This window comes from Lutra lutra, chromosome 4 (genome assembly GCF_902655055.1).
Source record: "Lutra lutra chromosome 4, mLutLut1.2, whole genome shotgun sequence".
NCBI lineage: Eukaryota > Metazoa > Chordata > Mammalia > Carnivora > Mustelidae > Lutra > Lutra lutra.
In genome coordinates, this window is record NC_062281.1 from 113221696 (window position 1) to 113241483 (window position 19788).

Here is a 19788-nt window from a genome sequence, read left to right on the forward strand (position 1 = left end):
CCTAATTACCAGATAGTGTCTGCAGATGCCTTTCAGTAAGCTATCCGCCTTTCTGATAGAGAGCTGGAAAGAGGGAAAAACCACGGGGTGAGGCCCCAAGGAGTGGCTTAGAGGCTGGTTGGGTGCAGCCAGAAGAAACAAAACGAAAGTCAAACTTTGGGGCACCTGGGTGGCTCAGTGAGTTAAAGCTTCTGCCTTCGGCTCAGGTCATGATCCCAGGTCCTGGGATCAAGCCCCGCATCGGGCTCTCTGCTTGGCGGGGAGCCTGCTTCATCCTCTCTCTTTGCCTGACTCTCTGCCTACTTGTGATCTCTGTCTATCAGATAAATAAATACAATCTTTAAAAAAAAAAAAAGTCAAACTTCGTCCCACAAGGCTTACTGTTTCTCCTGAACTGAAAAGAGGATGAAGGGTGACTATGGTATGTATGTATGTGGTAAGCACGTGCTATCTGTGAGGTACTGCTCTAGGCGATGTGTACTACAGTTCTGTCACTGACCTTGTTTGGGGCCTAGAGCCATTACTCACCTGAGCCTTAATTCTCTCACCTTTAACATGGGTTCTTTCAAGGATTCGTTGAAGATATTTTATGTAAAGCACTTAGTACAGTGCTTGCCACCAAACCATCATGCACTCACTCTTACCAAATAGCTATTTGTCACTGTAATTCTGAGAATGAGATATTATTATCTTCACTATCATTACCTCTCAGTTCAAGTAGGTAAAGAACACAAAACATGAACGTGGGTCTCTCAGGTTACAAACACTGACCAAAAATTATGTCTTAGATATGTTAAGATGGACCACCCCCCCCAAAAAACCCAGATAAATAATTGAATAAAGATTTACTCCCCTCTTCAATGGATATATTTTGTTTTTCACTTAGTGTTTACAGAAATTGAAGTGGGAAAGATGGCTACGTGGCAATGTCAAGAAGAAAGAGCCTCAGTGAACAGACCCTCAACGCAGCTTGAATTTCCGTAATATATAAATGTCTACTCTGCGCTGCTCAAAACCGACAGCCTCATTCAGAAGTCAAAAGCCACAATTATCATCCAAAAATTATTAAATCCAACTACTATGAGGGCAATTGTACAAAGCCTGAAAATACTTCAAAAAGTTTCTCAGACTTAACTGCGCCTCACAGTGCTTCTGGGGGAGGAGGGAATCATGGGGCTAGACTCCTGGCAATCGGGAATTGATAAGAATCCTCAGAATAGTCCTAAGGCAAAATAGTCCTTAACCATTGTTGGTTCGTAAACCACTTTGAAAAGGTGTTGAGTGGGGTCCCTGGGTGGCTCAGCTGGTTAAAGCTTCTGCCTTTGGCTCAGGTCGTGATCCTAGGGTCCTGGGATTGAGCCCCACAAAGAGCTCTCTGCTCGGCAGGGAGCCTGCTTCCCCACCCCACCCCCACTCTTTCTCTGCCTACCTCTCTGCCTACTTGTGATCTCTGTCTGTCAAATAAATAAATCAAACCTTAAAAAAAAAAAAAAGGTGTTGAGTCCTGTGGATATTCCACTGAGAAAAAAATGCACACAATAAACTTCAGGTTAGGAATCTGATCTGGCTTTTGCTTTTGACCCCGTGAATTTTAAGAGTCTAAAGTCTAAGTTAGATTCTTTGAAACCTACATTCAAGACAACTACAAGCCAGAGAAAGTCTTTCTATACTGTCCTTAACTCATGAGGCTTCCCTGGGGACTGGGGTTGACATTGATGTGCTCTGTGGTCCACAGCTAGCTGCTGAGTGATCACTGGGCGCCTGGGGATACCAAGAGCAAAGGATCGGCTCAGAATTGAGTTGGCACTCACTGCCGTGGGATATCCCGCCCAGCCTCATGGTGAGGACGCCTCAGAAATTGTATCTTTTCAACCCTCCACATACGCTGGTCAGGTGCATTACTCCTAATAGTAGATCTTACGTGAAATACATCTTAATATGAATTCTCTATTCCCATGGGATTAAGTAAATATAAAGGCATTTTTATAAATTATATGGTACTATATGAAAACCATAGCTAAAAATTCCTTGATCTTTTTATTTCAAGAGGAAGGTGGAGAAAAGATAAGGAAAATTAACCTTTCCCATTATTTCATGTAATACTTACAGCAATGCTCAATAATAATTCTGTTTTACATTCAAGGAAACACACACCATAAATGTTTAAAAGTTTCTCCTTAATATCCTCAAAATGTTTACCACACTTCTCCATGATGCAAAGATTAAATAAATTGCTGAGGTATGAAACTTGGGCAGAATATTCCTTAATGAAGATATTCCTTACCGACTTTAGATTGATGTTGTGCCAATAAGGGAAAACTGCATTCAGCAGCTGCACCTTCTCAGTTGTAGAAGAATATTCCATAATGATCAGAACCTGTGTAACACAAAAAGACAACAAATCTTAGTTGTTAAAATCATATCTTCAGATTCAGCCACACCTGGATTCAAATCCCATTTCCACTTACTTAGTGTGTGACCTTGGAAAATTTACTTAATGTCTCAGAGCCATTTCTTTCATTAATAAGAGGGAAACATATGTCTCATGAGGCTGCCATGTAGATTAAGGGAGAAATGCAGGTTAAGTGCTTAGCATAGGTCTGATACACAGGAAGCCATTTGTGTATGTCATCATTTGTTCTGCCACTTATCATGTATTTATTACATGATCAACACATGAATGATCCCTTTACTGTTTGTGGAAAACTGACTTTCCAGAAGGGTTGCAGTAACCCATCGTCATAGGCTACTGTCTTTCTTTAGTTTTATCTCCTTTTTCTTGAGCTTTCTCCCTTGGCTCTACTTCTACTCACACCATGCGTTTTCTCCTTTCATTTCTCCAGACAGAGAAGGCTTTCCCTTTTTTCTGAAGGGGAGCAGAGATAAATAAGGCCAAGCATCTGCCCTGATGACCTCATTATTAGTGAGACAGAGCAGAAACCGTCAGTGATTACCTTATGTGGGGTGCTGCTGTGGCCTCGAGGAGGAGCAGAGAGCCCATCTCCTTAGCTGACATGGGTGAGGAACTACAGGCAGTCTAACACAGAAAGCAGAGTATCATGACCGACGTGGTTGCCGGTGCAGCGAGTGAGGCAGCCACATGGCAAACAATGAAGGCACAATCAACCTCAAGAAACTGGATTTCACTCTGAAGCAAATGAAGAATTAACTGTGTGGGGAGGGAATGATATAAGGGAAAGGCAAGGGTCGAACTGACGACTTTCAAGGGTGAGGCTGGAGGCACAGAGGTTGGAAGCACCAGCCCTGAGCTAGAGATACATATGGAAGAACAGATTTAGGGAAAGAATGACTTCAGTTTGGAACAATGATCTGGAGGTGTGTAAGGATGTTGAAAGGCCCTTGCTGCTTTTTTTCTGTCTAAAAAGGGAGTCTGAGGTATGGAGCCTACTATTTGTGTCCCAGGCCTACTGTACTAAGTACAATAAACTGGGGGGGGGGGGGCTTAAAAATAATAGAAATTTATTCTCTCACAGTTTTTGAGGATAGAATTACAAAACCAAAGTGCTGGCAGGCCATGCTCCCCTCCGAAAGCTCTAAGGGAGAGTCATATTTTGCCTTTTCCTAGCTTCTGGTGGTTGTCAGAAATCCCCAGTGGTCTTGGCCTTGCGGATGCCTCACTTGCATCTCTGCCTCCATCTTCACAGAGCGTCTCCTCTCCTTTCCGAATTTCCTTTGCCTCACAAAGTCACCAGTCACTGGGTTAGGGCCAACCTTAATGCAGCATGACTTCTTTTAACTTGGTTATATCTATAAAGACCCTATTTCCAAATAATTTCACCTTCACAGGTTCAAATCCACACAAATTTCAGGGGAACACTGTTTCATCCACATCATCGTGTCATCGATGGCTGATGATCTTTGAAGACACAAGAACACGATGCACACCATCTATGCAAGACTAAAAGTTGGTAGTAGAGGTCACAAGAAGCACAGACACTGGCATGAACAAGAGCCTGTCTAGTAGCATAAGAAAATCTCAGCCTGCCCTGTCCATCCTCTTGTTTAAACTGAGTAGACCTTAGGAACAGAGATGTCCCAGAGGTCTACATAAGCCCTTGGAGTAAGAAAAGGAAAGTAAGAGGGTTGACTAAAGCCACCATCCTCACCTAGATGGTGGAAGAGAGAGTTTTGAACGAAATAGGGGATTAAGATTATAAATAGATCGGACAAACTGTTAATAACTGTCAGTGGCTGAAAAGTTATGGAATCTTCTCAGATGTTATGCAGGGGCAAAAAGAGAGACTTAACATAGTAAAGCAGAAGTCAATTATTGGAAAATAAAATTCACATCTACACCATAAAATGTGGATAGAAGTCTCCTGTGATTACAGGCATTCGGGAGCTGTCTAATTAGGCTGAGATGTGACAATGAAGTCATGGTCAATGGCCTTCACTGAACCCATGGGAATGGAAGGTACCTGTACAAGACAATCTAGTGTACCATGTCTATGAAGCAGGACCTAAATGTAGCCACAGAGAGAATTTCAGTCAGAATGAAAATAAGGAAAGTTGTCGTGTTCAGGAAGCCAAAGCAAGCCCTGGAGGACTTGTATTACACTGACCTCCTTTCCTATCCGTGCCTTTTTCTTGTCCTTTTACCATCTGGAAAGGAATTTAAGTTTTACACAATAATATTATCTTTTCCTCCTCAAAGTGCTCTCTTTCTCCAATCCAGTCATGATGGTTTCTGGCAGAAACCATTCGTTCTTTTAAAAATACTCAGTGTCCTTTTTCAACTAGCTCCCTTATCCCTACCTTTCCTGCCCCTGCCAGTCAGCCACAATCTCTGAAGACACTGTATGCAGAACAGGGTAGTAAGAGCCAAACAGGGAAACTGAAAAGTGAAAAAGAATACTGGAGTTGATAAAAATGTGGAAACTTTGCTTAGCCATGGTTTCAATTCCCTCTGGTCATCTGAGTAGGTATTCTGAGCAGACTGTTTGAGGTGGGGTTCACCATGAGCTACACTTTTAAAAGTCTACTTTTCCAGTATAATCATGCCCAGCTAGAGTTACTTATTTCATTCCAGCTCAGTAGGAATCCACAGGCTGCATAAAAATACATTAAGGAATATTTATAAGATGGCAAACAGGACCAAATGTATGGGAAAGAATAATATTGTGCATTGCTCATTACAAACATGATTATTTTGTGTATGTAAACGGATGTGTTGTTAAGGCACAGTGGGTTGTTTGAAGTTTACAAGTTTGTTATGGATTGATTTATTCATGAAATGCTTTGTTTCTATGACAACTTTATTGGTTTGCCTGTGGTCTAAATACATATAGGCATGGCAGGAATTCCACGGTACAAAACAAATTACACACTCCCCCCTGAATCACTTGCTGCCTTTAGGGGGTGTAGCGAAAGGATTTCCAACCAGGGCAGACATCACCATACACAGGGACAGCATTAGAGAGATCACATAATAAAGGGGAAAAGGCTTTTTAAAAAGAACAACTTAAAAGTCTCCAACGGCCTCCAACTCTTTAATATAAGGAAAGATGGAAATGAGCAACAAAATGCCCAACATAAGAGAAACACAATCTACCCACAGTGCATGAGGTTTTTATTTAAGAAAAAACACTGATCAAAGACCCCTATTTCCTGCTATAAATAATACCCCTTGAAGGATACCATTAATATTCACAACAGTTGTGTAACTACAAAAGAAACTGAGAATTGTTGTTTAGAGAAAATAATAATGGGTTTTTGGAAGATAAAAGGAAAAGGTGGAAGAGAAGAAAGGGAAAGGAAAAGAAAGATATTTACTGTGGACCAAGGATAATCAAGGAAGGAATGGCTCTTAGTTATCCAGTGAAACTTAAGTCAGGGAAATCATGCCTGAGGAGACTTAGGCATTCTGAAAGCTGGAAAAGAGAGAGTAGAATCGAAATAACGTTCTTCATACCACCCCAGGATTGCATACATCAGAGGAAAAATTAAAACTAGGAAGATTATTTAGAATAAAATTTTTCCTCTTCATAAATTCAAAGAATGTGATGTTACATAAGGAAACGTATTTAGTCTTACATAGAGTGAGATAGTGTGTATTTGAATAAAAAGTTTACATGAAGCAAGATACATTTTCCCCAAATTATTATTTTATGTTTTTTAAAAGCCACTTTAAATTTTCTGTTCTTATTTTCACTTCCACAGATTTTGTGTGTGTGTGTGTGTGTGTGTGTGTGCTGTAAATGGAGAAGATTGATTTTGAGGTATGTGGCTGCCCACACAAACTTCTCTTGGAAATCAGTTCCTCTCCCCATTTGTCTGCTAAGGGGCCAGATCAGACAACCTTACATCCACCACTTGACTCTGCCATGACGGCCACTGCAGATGAAGTCAGAGTTGAACGTCAGTAGTGGTAAAAATTCAACCAATATGAGGGTCATTGATTTTTGTCACAGCAAAAACAATGCCACATACATCTTATATATTACACAGGGCATAACAGTCTCTACTTATTGCATCTGATAGTGTCTAAGTCAATGAAATTTGGTAGAGGAAACACCCTAGAAACCATCTCTTTCTAAAAAATTAGAACATATGGACATTTATAGTGTCATTTACACAAACTGTATTTGTGTGACTGAATCAGGAATACGTTCACATACAATAATTGAGTGTTCCATATTTTGACTTTAGGCTCCAGGGTGTTTGCTGTGATACACGAGGAGCTTGCACATGAGTCTTATGAGGCTACCACTCCCACAAAGTATTAAGAAATTGCCGCTTATGTGGCAACACGTTTCTCTTGAATTTAAAGCTTTCTCGAATTTGAAAAGAAATCAGTAAATACATTGACTGCATCTCATCAAAACTGGTTTCACAATCTGACTCAAAAGCACAGGAAAAAAAAATGAGTAGACTTCCAGGTGAACTGAATACTGAATTTTTCTTGGGAAAATTAAAGTGCTGTGATCAATCGGTTATTCACGTATTCTTTTAATAAAGATAGTCTGAGGTCCTACAATATTTACACACTTCCCCCATCTCATAGATTACCCATCCTTGGGTGAGCCAGACAATAAATAAGTAAATAAATCAATAAAATCCTGACAAGTGGTGATAAGTGCTATGTGGGAAACCAATGTGGAGCTGAGACAGGAACAAATAGAGAGAGGAGAGAAATTACTTTAGATAGAATAGTTAAGCAGTGATTTTTTAAGCTGAGACCTGGAGGATAAAGAAAAAAAGAAAACATTAAGCTACAGAAGGTAAGCATATGGAAAAGGGGGGAGAAACATGCTAAGAGAGAGGGAAATCGTAGCATTAAAACAAAACAAAACAAAAGTCTTGGAGCAAGAAGGAGTTTACTATGTTCAAGGATCATAATAATGATATTCAGAGGTAACACTGTTCCAAGTGCTTCACTTTCAGTATGTCAATTAACTTAGAGAAGGCTAGTGTGTCTGGCCCATGAAAAGTTCTTAATATATATTAATTATATTAATTAAATTAATGGCTTTAAAAAAAATTCTCTTCATCCTATAGAAGTCTAATTTTTTATCCATGTGATGCAAAAGATAGGATTGGAAAGGGACCTGGCATGTGAATATTGAAAAAGATACTCAGGATGTGAACTAGACTTACTGCAGTGATCCTTTTTCAACTTAAACATAAAAATAATGAATCATTATATCATATACCTGAAACTAATATAATGTCACATGTCAATCATACCTCCATAGGAAAAAAAAGAGGAAAAAGATACTCAGATGACACTGATGTGCACTCCTGCTATTTAAACAAATACCGTTACTCTAATGAGGCTATCTTCAAGGTGCTGCTTCTAGAACATGTATCCTTTACTTCATTTTACAAGGAAATTTATCCGGATAAAAGGCCACAGCTTTGCACAACTCCAGGGGGCACCATTCACGTCAGCTTCTTTGTGAATGGTGCCCCCCAGAATTTTGTAATGCAGTGGTCTTGCTGATTAAGCTGTATTTCCACAGAGGTCACTGGGATACAAAGTAGATGTGTCTGGCTTACATAATTGCACTCACCTCTGAAGATAAAAAAGAAAAGAGAAGAAAAGTTGAATCTCCTTAGAAGAGGCTCACAGAGAATCCTTCTGGGGAACACATACCATATGAACATTTTATCTCAACACTTTAGTGCCTGAACCATTTTGCTAATTTGACATGGGAAGCGCTAATAAGATAAAAAGCTTAGGCGTCCTTATCCCATTAGCACTTCCTCTATAGTTTTTCTGACCCACATTCTGACCTGATCTCTCCCATATTCCCCATGGCTTGTATTGTACTGATTAAAACCTTCATCCTTTTGAAAAGATGTTGGGGAATTGACTGGATTTAACTAAAATTTCCAGCTTAAATTACTGTGTGATTTTTAGCTGATCAGAATCCATTTAGCATAGGCAGCAGTGGCCAAGTCAGGGGATAGAGGACAGAGTAGAGAAAGGATATAAACAGAAGGAGCCAGTTAATAGGCAATTAAAGCTTCACTGCCTTCCCACCACCACAAAGCTCCTTATCTAGACTCACAAAGCAAGGAAGAAAGCCAGCCAGTTGAAATCGCTGTTTATTTTGCTTAGCCTTTTCAGAGTTTTCTTTGTTTTTGTTTTTGTTTTTCAGATTCATCTGCCGTTCACTCAGAACTCATATTTCAACCCACTAGCCTCATCTCTCATTAAGCTCTTTTAGAGCTTCCCTTTATTAGAAACATTTAGCTTTCTCTATATTAGAAACATGCCAGTGTATTTTACAGAAAAAATAATTAAGGCATATGGTTGTTTTCATCCCTATCACTCTAAGTGAGACAAAATCTCTCTTTGCTCTTTCCTCTACCAGGATCCATATCTAGGCTTCAGTTATTTCCTGTGTCATTGACCACAACCACCAACTTCTTGGCCTTTGTTTCCCATCTTTTCTCCTTCTTGTTCTGTTGAAATCATTCCTGCCAAGTCAATTTTCCTTGCATGCTAGGACCACGTCCATGTATTCCTTGGATCTTGACACAAGCTTTTTTAATATTTATGCCTCAACTTTGACTCTGTCAACTTCAAGATTCTTTCTTTCTCCTACTAGCACCTTGTTTTCTGTTTCTCTTTCAACTTGGGTATTAGTTTCTTAGTACCCAGTCCTGTCTTTCTTCCTATTCCCCAATTTGATGGTATCTTACGTAGGTAGCAGGTCTGCCCATCCTTATTCTATTTGTCAAGTGGAGAGCAGTACCACTGAAGAGGAGACCTGGAGACCATCTAGCCTGAGTGTTCATTTCACAGAAGACCAAATGGGCACAGGAAACTCATGCAGATCTAGGTTTCCTGATTCTCCCTTGTTGTTATTCCTCTTCACCAGTGGGTCCTAATGTTTCCAAGCAAGAGAGCCCCTTCTTCACGTTAAACATTTTTTAAAGAGACCTCTGGTTAGATATGGTAGCTTGAGAACATTTGTTTATATCTTTTTCCTAAAAAAAGTTCATCTAAAATTGTTGCAAAGAATACAAAGGTGTGAACACATCATACCTAGCAAAGAAAAAGGAAGGTATCACTAAATGACAGAATTTCACCAAATTCTAGAAAAAGGAGAGTGGTTTGAAGAATAATTACTGATAAGGGGCAGAAACAGAACAGTTAGAACAGTTAGGTTTCCAAGTAAATAACTTCATATATATCCATGTTTTAATTAAAAAAAAGAATAAAAACTATATTTAAAGAAAAAAGCATGATTTTTAAATTGAGCAGTTCTTTATAATAAAAATCACATTTTTAATTTTGAATGATTAAATACTCGAAAGATTAGTTCAAATTTAGGAATATTTTATTTTATTTTATTTTATTTTTTTTAAGATTTTATTTATTTATTTGACAGAGAGAGATCACAAGTAGATGGAGAGGCAGGCAGAGAGAGAGAGAGGGAAGCAGGATCTCCACTGAGCAGAGAACCCGATGTGGGACTCAATCCCAGGACCCTGAGATCATGACCTGAGCTGAAGGCAGCGGCTTAACCCACTGAGCCACCCAGGCGCCCAAATTTAGGAATATTTTAAACTAAATTTCTAATTTCTTAATCAAATAGTATCTGCATACATGGGAAACACAGTATATATGTATGAAATATCATCTTGTCAATATATAGATACTATCTGATATACAAATGGTTGACCAAACCACTTGCAGTAATTTGTTAGCTATTACACTTCAGGAACCACAACTTCAACTCTGTCAATCTGTTAGGGAGCTTAATGACTTAACTGCTTGAATCCAGTCAGGATTAGAAAACACCAAAAGAGTCTGATTCTTTTTGGCAAACCATGATACTCCAGGGGGAAAGACAACGTTTCTTTGTAGGACCCAGTACCAGTGGAAGATTTAATTGGGTTAGAGGAGATCTGAACATTTGAGGAAAAGTATAGAAGCCAAGGACCCAGGGAGCAGAGAGGTTATTTACCTATGGAGAGAATAGAGTTTAATAACAAAACAATGCATTTGAACAATGCAGAAGGCTCAACAAGGTCATATGTAGGGGATTGGACTTTATTGGTACCAAGTCAAGCTCTGTTTCCTGTTTTTAAATAATCTGAATAACTCAATTTTTGACTTCTATTCATGTATATGATAATAATTTTAACTATTTAGGTAATTTTAGAAATTTTCTTTCCTGAATAAATTAGGTAATTGTCTTCATTCTACAATCAGTTATGAGAGACAAGCCTATGTCAACACTGAATAACACTGTAGGCAGTATTCCCATTTTCTCCTACACTTTCAGTCAGGTCCAGCCTTTTTCTATACCCAGTGTTTAAGGGACATTTGTCCAGCCAACCAACCCCAGTTCTAACTTCTCAAACTCATGTTTTTGAAATCCCTGTATTTTCACCATATTTGTAACATTTGGTCTATCTTGATAACTTCCAGAACTTCAAAATTTCTTAGTTTAGGAATATTACTAAAATGGCTTAATTCTGTATTCTTCAAAAAATAAAACATTTTTCAACACAAGAAAACCTCTCAAATATGGAAAATCTTCATATACCTTGTCTCTGATGCAACTCTGAGTTACTATTAACTCTCAACTTCTTTGAAATCACATTCCTCTCTTTCCCCCTTTCCCTCTCCCTGTCTCATTTCTACTTCTCACTCTCTTAATTTTTTGGCTCTCAAATTTCAACAGGAGGTGTGAGGGCTATGATCATGTTGGAATTTTGATTTGTTTTTTCACAGTAGTGACCATGTCCAACTTAATGTGCAGCCTTCTAATGAGCAAACAGAGTTCTAGATAAGTTTAACTAGCAAGTAAAAAAATAAGTAACATCCAAACTCTACTTGTTAGATTGTAAGAAATAAGTTTTTTTTTTTAAATTTTTAAGTAGGCCCCACGTCCAGCATGGAGCCCAGCTTGGGAGTCTGAACTCATGACTCTGAGGTCAAAACCTGAGCTGAGATGGAATTGGTCACTTAACCAACTGAGCTACCCAGGTACCCCAGAAATGAGTTGCTTACAGTCAGACTAATAGATAAAAGGAGACCACCTAAAGGGCCAACTCAGTGAGCTAAACTTAAAGAAAGAGAATTTTTAGTAAGTGTTACCATGTTAGCAAATTTTTTCTCCTTGTGGATGACAGTTGCCAACAAAAAAAATTGAAGATGAGTAGTGTGGAGCAGAAGCCCAATTGTGGGCATAGCAGTAAGTATTACACTATTGTAATGGTACCACTTTCTAAAAAAAAAAAAAAAGTATTTTGGAAATACTTTACTGTTGTTTTTTATCAGTCAAGATCAGCTATGGTAACAAAGAGAAAAAACAAAAGAAATTATTTTTCAGGCCCCAAGTCCAAGGTAGGTCTGTGGATTAGGGTTGGCAGGCACACCGTTCTACTCATCATAGTGACTCAGCAATCCAGTTAGATGGAAGCTCTAACTCAACACATACTTTCATGCTTACCTCAGCAGGAAGAAGGATGCACACTGGCTAGGGAGTTTATTCCTAGAAATGATACATTACACTCCCACTCAGGAGTATTCTAGAAAATTTACATCAGCCAGATTTTTGTGGAGAAAAAAAACAACTAATATGTAGTGTTTGCAAATATCTGAGTATAAATACTCCTGCTGTGACTGATTTCAAGTTACCAACATGATCACCATGGAGTAAGGAAGAAATACAGACCATCATATAGCATTTTCACCATATACCCTCAAATACATACACGATAGTAAAATGTAGTGAAATAATTAGGAAGTGATGCATTTGGGTATTTATTATCTTTGTTTTAAATTTAAATTATTTCTCGGTTTATATAATTTAGTCATTAATAATGGCTATTTCATCTATAGGCTCACCAAATTTGGGGTGGCAAGAGGCAATATAAGTCCCAGGACACCACAGGGTCCACTTCATCAGGGAAAGCAAGTACGGCCAATTCTATCTTTAAAGGGAGCGGGGAATGCAATCCTGCCTTGCACGTAGAATGAATACTTCAGTTTCCATGGAAGCCTTGACAAGCAATTTTAAATCCTATTTATTTTTCAAAATTCTAGTGAGAAATTGAAGACAGTTTAATTAGACTTAGGCAGAAGTGCAGATATTTTAGGATTACTCAGTGAATGGCTCAGTTAGCTAACACTAATCTATCAGCTACTTGATGACCAGGAGTAGACTTATTCATCTTTGAACTCTTAGTCTCTAGTGCAATATCTGGCATACACACATTCTCAATAAGTATTTGTATGAATGAACTAAAGTTACCAGCACATACTCTTTTCTGATTCATGTTTAATCTATTCTATATGCAGTAAAGTTGTTAAAACAGTATTATGCACATGCATTATTAAGATGCTGAAATATTAGATGCTATGGGTACTTTAGAATGAAGAAACAATTTCTTTGGCTCTTTAGACAAAAAGAAGACTTGATTTTTATTATTATTAATCTCAGATATTGCAATTAATAGGGGGAGGAATCTGTCTTGTGCTCCTGTGATTGTAAATATGAATGCTTTACCGTCCAATCTAAGCACCAATGTAGAGCATGCCTTCGCTGAAGTAACAGTGGAAGTTAATGTAACTTTGGTTTCTTCTAACCTGTGCTGCATTCGTTTTCCCAGCATATTGTCTAAAGTTGTCATAGTTTGGTGACAGAAAGATCATTTGACTAAAATCTAGGGCCTTTTTTTCATCAGTGATGCCTTTTAAAGCCTTTGATATTTGACACTGATTCACTGAAATGATATATTATTGAAATGGTGTGTTTTTCTTTAATGGTCTGTTTCTCAGATACAACAATGTCTGCCTGTGGAGTCAACAAGGCTCAAATTATAATAGTTAGTTAATTGAAAGTGTTTTCTTTTTTGAAATCTCTAAGATACCCTCCTCTCTAAAAAAAACTTGCCTTCCAAAATATTTTTTTATATTTTATAAATAGTTATTTGGTATATTTTAAAATTAGTTCTTCATTAAATACGATGCTCTTTTTGAAAACAATTTTTCGGCCTCTCCTCGCTCCTTCCCTTCCTCTCTCCTTTCTTCCTTCCTCCCCTCACCTTTTCTTTTACTTTTATTCCTATCATTATGCACAGATTTGCTAGCATACTAGTGGTACAAAATTTTCTGAACTTCTAGGAGTCCATCAGGCCCAGGAACCTGAACTTACTCTTCCCATACCTCTAGTAAGAGCCCAGTTTTCTCTTAAAATTCTTAAAGCATGAGTATCATAGGACATTTTTTCTACAAATAAAGGTGCATTTGCTCCCCTCAACAGCCAGTAATTTTTCAATAGCAAAGCAATTTTCTATAGATGAAAACAAGTGTTTTGTTATATGTGGCAGTCAGGGTTCAGTAAGAGCAGCAGAATCAGTAGGGGCTATACACAGATATCTCATGTATCTTTACATATAGAGGGAACTGTAATAGAGATTTAACCTTATATAATTGTGAGAGCTGGACAAGCATTCTCTATAAATAAGGCTGCTATCTTTGTGTCTGATGTAGGGCTTAAAGTCCACAGGGCAGGCAGTCGTGAAGGGAAGGTGGGTGTAACATCAGATATCAGGCATAAGCTAGAAACCATTGTATCATTTCTTGTTACCTTTGACTTTGATGGTATGGGTGGCATGCAGAAGCCAGGGCCCTGTATCATATTGCTTTGAACTTGGCCCAAGAAGCTGAAGAAGGATCTACTGGCAAGTTGAGCAGTTGCAGGCCCAGCCCCTGCCTCATGCCAAGGAAGTGAGTCAGTAGATTAGCACTGTGTGTGAGCTACAAATAGCTCCTTCCTTTATGCTACCAAATATCACAAGAATTGCTCTGTGGCCTACACTAGCTAGAAGCATCCACAAAGGGGAATCTGGGAACTGAGTGTGGCATATCAAACTTGACACATGACAAAGCTACAACAGTTTGTAAAGGAGTCATTCTTGTAGTCACCCTTTGCTCAGTCCCACATCCAAATCTAACATAAGTTCTATCAGTTCTACTTCGAAAGCTTATTTTGAATTCATCTTTTCTTTTCCATCTCTGCTTCCACTTTTTAGAACAAGCCACTATTTTCTTCGACTTTTGACTTACTGTACTTGCTTTACTGTAATGCCTTCATTCATTCTTACACATCCCCAACTATTCGCTAAAAGGCAGCAAGATAAAGTTGGCCATGGTTCTACCCTCTTTAAACCCCATCAAATCTTGTTACCCCTAAAATAAAATCCACATTCCATGACAACACAATGCTTAACATGCCACATGATCTCACTCTAGCTTCATCTCCAGTAATTTCCTCCTTGTTCACTAAAATCTAGTCACACTAATGTCCTCTTGCTTCATTCCTTAAACCCTCTCAGCAAGTTCCCACTTCAAGCCTTGGCACATACAATTCACTTTGCCCATAATCGTATTCTCTCAGATTTTCATTATTCTGTCTTCTTAGTCCTTCAGAAATGACACATTCTCAGAAAAGTGTTCCCTTAACACAATTATAAATAAGTACTACTCTCTAATTCTTCAAATGTTTCTTTTCATAACACTATGCTTTTTTCACTCATAACATTATTATAATCTGAAATTCTATAGTAATTTGAATTCATTTTTAAAATTTTATTTTTGTATTCACACTGCTTTCTCCCATAAGATTATACATTTTTGTAAGGACAGAAGCCACAATTTTTCTCTTCACTATATACCTAGAATGTAACTCAGTACTTGACAATAAATCATCAATAAATGCATACAGGATCCATGAATGAATGTGACCTTTCTAAACCAAGTGAATTTGTACCAAATAACCAGCTTAAGTTCACATGGGAAGAAAAAAACAGAGAAGAGATATATTTACAATTTTAATAGGAACAAGAGAGATTTCAGAGACTGATGGCATAATTTACATAATCATTAAAATGATTTTTATTAAAAAATCATGGAAATAAACTACTTAAGAAATAGTCTAAAATTAAAAACAATGGTAAAATATATTTAATATGATTATATCCAGGTTGTAAAAGATATGTGAGAAAGCAAGGGAAAAGAAATGTATCAATATGCTAATATTGTTTTATTGGAATCATAAGATTATGACACTTTCTCTTGTTTTCTAAGTTGTTTATAAAAATAAAAGGCAAAAACAGAAATGTCTAATATTTTTTACATCAGTTTATGGAATAGTTTCACAAATATTATTTTAAATGCTATTCAATAATCCTATAGGCTGTCTAGAACTTATGTGAAATCTCCATTTTATATTCAAGAAATTGGAGATGAGAGATTGTTCATTGCCAAAGTCATGCAATGGCAGTGGGAAAGAGCCCACACTCTAACCAAGCTAGATTCTTATGTCTACTATTCCAAAGCCCTTTCTATTTTGTCCTGCTGCCTTCTAGACAATACCATACAATAGGGCAGTGGAACACTGAGGACCAAGGGCTAATATAGGAATGGCAGTTATGGTGCCACTTCCCACATCTACACTGGAGGAGAAACTGCTGATCCATTGTGGTACGCTTTCTTGCTGAGGCTGGAGGTAATTTTTGAATCCTTCCTAACAAAACTCCAGCAATCACTACTGATGCAATACATGATCACTACTGAGAATTCAAACCCATCTAAAAAAGAAGAAAATAAAAGCAGTGCAACTGGATAAAAGAGTAGGACCAAGGCCAAAAACTATGGTCAAATTTGTTGGAAATGAAAACAAGTGAAATGAAACAAGTGAAATGAAAACTTAGTGACCAAGAGATTTAAGAAATCATCATTTGGGCTCTACTGAGATACTGGGAATAATAACCAAACAGTACTGAAATACTGAAATGTAATGGCTGAGATATATTGAGGAGTGGCCAAGATATTAATAGCTATAAATTATGTAAAATGGGAAACATATGTTATATATTATATGTTACACGTGTTAAAAAGTTGAGACAGGGACTGAAAATCAGTGCTATAGAATATGGTGAAATTCAGAAAATGGAGAATTCATTGTGATAATCTGGAATGCTTTCATATGGGTATATTGGAACATGAGGAAGACCCTGAAAGGGAAATATTATTCAAACAGGAAATAAGAAAAAAAGGAAGACATTCCAGATGAAGGAAATGGCATATATTATGTGTAGTGTGAATTCAATTCTGTAAAAGTAGAATAAATAAAGGTTTGGAATAATGAGTAGAACACTAGATTTTGCAATCACAGAATTTAAGACTGTGGAGGAATTCCATGTACTATGACCATTATTCTTGAACCCATCCCCTGAAAATATGGATGAGTCTGAAAATCAGAGAGATTGCAGTATTTGACAGTGACTGTTTGCCAGTCAGAAACCAAGTAAATAATATAACCCGTTCTCTTAATTCCCATTCCAATGCTTCTTCTACTTCTCTACATGGCTTTCAGTTAGCTAGATATGAAGAATTGTAGGAGAAGGGGTAACAATTCCTGAAGCAGATCAAGAGTTTGATTTTTGTTCTTTAACTAATGGAGAACCATTGAATATTTTAGAGTATCACAGAAATACGATAAAAAAATTTTTTTAGACAGATTATTCTGAAAGTGGTGTTCTGGGCATTTAAGGATCAGGGAGAATACTTTGAAGATTTTCCAGCTGTCCCGTTCTGAAATGTTGTTTGCCTTAACTGGGGTGGTAGTTGCAAATATCGAAAAATATAGGGCAGGTAAAATATTAGAAATACATCTATGAGCCCTATAGGACTTGGGAATTAGTTGGATATTGGAAATGAACAGAAAGGGGAATTCAAGTTCAGGTAAAAATAATGTGTGTGTGTGTGTGTGTGTGTGTACACACATATTAGCAGTGCATGTATATATATATACATATATTGTACATATAAATATATATGTATTAATTAGTATGCTATGGGATCAAAAGTAGCAAGGATCTACTTGATTATGAATGGTCAGGAAAACATTGAATTTGTTTCTGACATATTTTGATTGGGATACATTTGCCACACTCAGTAAGAAATGTGGACTCTTTTAAAAGAACAACAAGGTTGAAGGCAGATTTGAGATGAAATGAGATCCTAGCTAAAGCAGAATCCAGAAGACATTAGTAGACCACTGAAAGTGCCTTAGGACAGAAGTACATTGAAAGAGTATGGGGACTTCTAAAATAAAAAAGCACAAGTGCTATAAGCATTTGGGAGCTCAATAAAAAATTGATTTATTTTTCAGCACCTTACTAGGGTAGAGAAAACTATATTAGTTTGAGGTAAAATGACAACATTAGAAGGCTCTGCTCTTCATACAGACATTTTACAACTCCAAATGTCTCTTCCATCTGTCACAAAAGTGGGTGGAACATACTGTACCATCTTAGAAATTTGAGGGCATTTATATAAAAAGTACTTGGGCAAATGGCAATTTCTATCACAGCAGAAACATATGTAAAATTGTATAGTATTCTGGGAGGCTCACAAAATTTTTCCTTAGAATAAATTCGCTGGAGCAGAGGTCACAAATCTGAACACAGCAAAGGATTTTCTAAGTCAAATTTATTTAAAGGATATAAACCCTTTATTGCATTTTGATCCAGAGGCATGGGGACAGAGTTGGCAGCAAGAAGGAGGGAAAGACCAGGAAAAGCTATTTCCGGGGTGAAAGTTTTGGAACTGAGGTGGAAAAATTAATTTAGTTTTGCCTCTCTTCAAGGGTGTGTAAGGTAGAGGAAGCAGTTTCAGAATACTGGCTCAGGGAAGACGGGACACTGATACTGGGAAACCTGTCCAGTCTCTCTTTACTTTCCCAAGGGACGGAGTCGTTAATGGGCTTCTAGTCCTTCCTTAAATGTAGAGTTCCTCTTCTGTCTTTCACTAACATTGAATTTGCCCTAAATTTCCAGTGAAAGGCAGATCAGTATATGTGAGGAGAAAATAGAATAAAGGGAAACATTTTGTTCCTGGTATATATTTCTTTTTAATTCATATACCTCTGCCTTCTTTGTTTTAATTCTTCCTCAGTTTTAAAAGCATTTCTTATGAGCTATTTTTTTTTTTAAATTAACTTAGAAAGTTTGACCCACTTTCAAGTCAAGTTCTCCTTTTATTTTTCTCTGGAAACTAAAATGAGATGTTTGGATTTCTGTTTAATAAACACAAATATTCAGGAGTGTGGTTTGTACATGAGCAACAACTTCTGTTTGGTAATTGGCATTTTTCCTCTTTCTGGTGAATCACATTTGTACAGCTGAATTTAGAAACACTTTACTAGAAACACTGCCAACCTTAATATTATACTTTTTAATATTTTAAAAAGCCACTGATTTAAAATAGCAGAAAGAAAAAGTCATGGCAACTAAAAATGACACGGAGGTGAAATAGCTGGAATCGCTTTGCCTTTTCCCTCGAACAGATAGTAAAAACGACATTTGGATCAGAGAGGCCTCATTCACATTTGATAAGCTCTAGATCTTAAAGGATGTTCTAAATGCATTTCCATTTATTTCTGATGGAATGGTGACTATATCCGAGGAGTTCAATAAATTTTTTAGAAGAAAAAGGGGAGAAAAGAATCAAGATATATATATATATCCATATATATATATATATACACATATATATATATATATATATATATATTACAATTTTTAAAGTGGAAATATACAGATTGAGTTTTCTTTTTAAAGACAAGAAACAAGAAATTGAAATGAAAGCTTTGTCAGGTGCAAACCTCATAATGAAATGTGTAGCTGGATGCCAAGTCCAATGTGTTGCCAATTCACTTATCTGTCTTAGCAACTCTATTTTTTTTTAAGAAAACACCTTTTTTTAAAAAAAAGGTTTTTTTTTTTTAAGATTTTATTTGTTTATTTGATAGAGAGTGAGAGAGAGAATGACAGGGGAGATGGTTGGAGGGAGAAGCAGACTCCTCAAGGAGCTGGGAGCCCGAGGCGGGACTCGATCCCGCGGTTCCGTGATCGTGACCTGAGCCTAAGGCCATTGCTTAACCAACTGAGCTACCCAGGTGTCCCCAGAAAACACCTTTTTTAATGATTCCTTTTATTCATGCTCTTGTCTTGAAAATGAAACCTGGGGGATTGCTGTGTGACTGACAGCTCTGGAGTAAACTAGAAGGCTGAGACTTCCAGTCGTGTCCTATCATGCACCCAAAGTACCACAACCTGCCACGTAACCACGCAGCTACCATTGGCCACGGCACAGGCTCATTGCTCAGCTCTAGTAGCAGGTGGCTGTTAGCCGAAACCAAAGGCTGACATTATCCTTACAATTGTGCCTTGATCCTGTGCCTACAAATATAAGGCACGGTGACTGTGTACAGGGGTTGTGGAAAGGTCTTT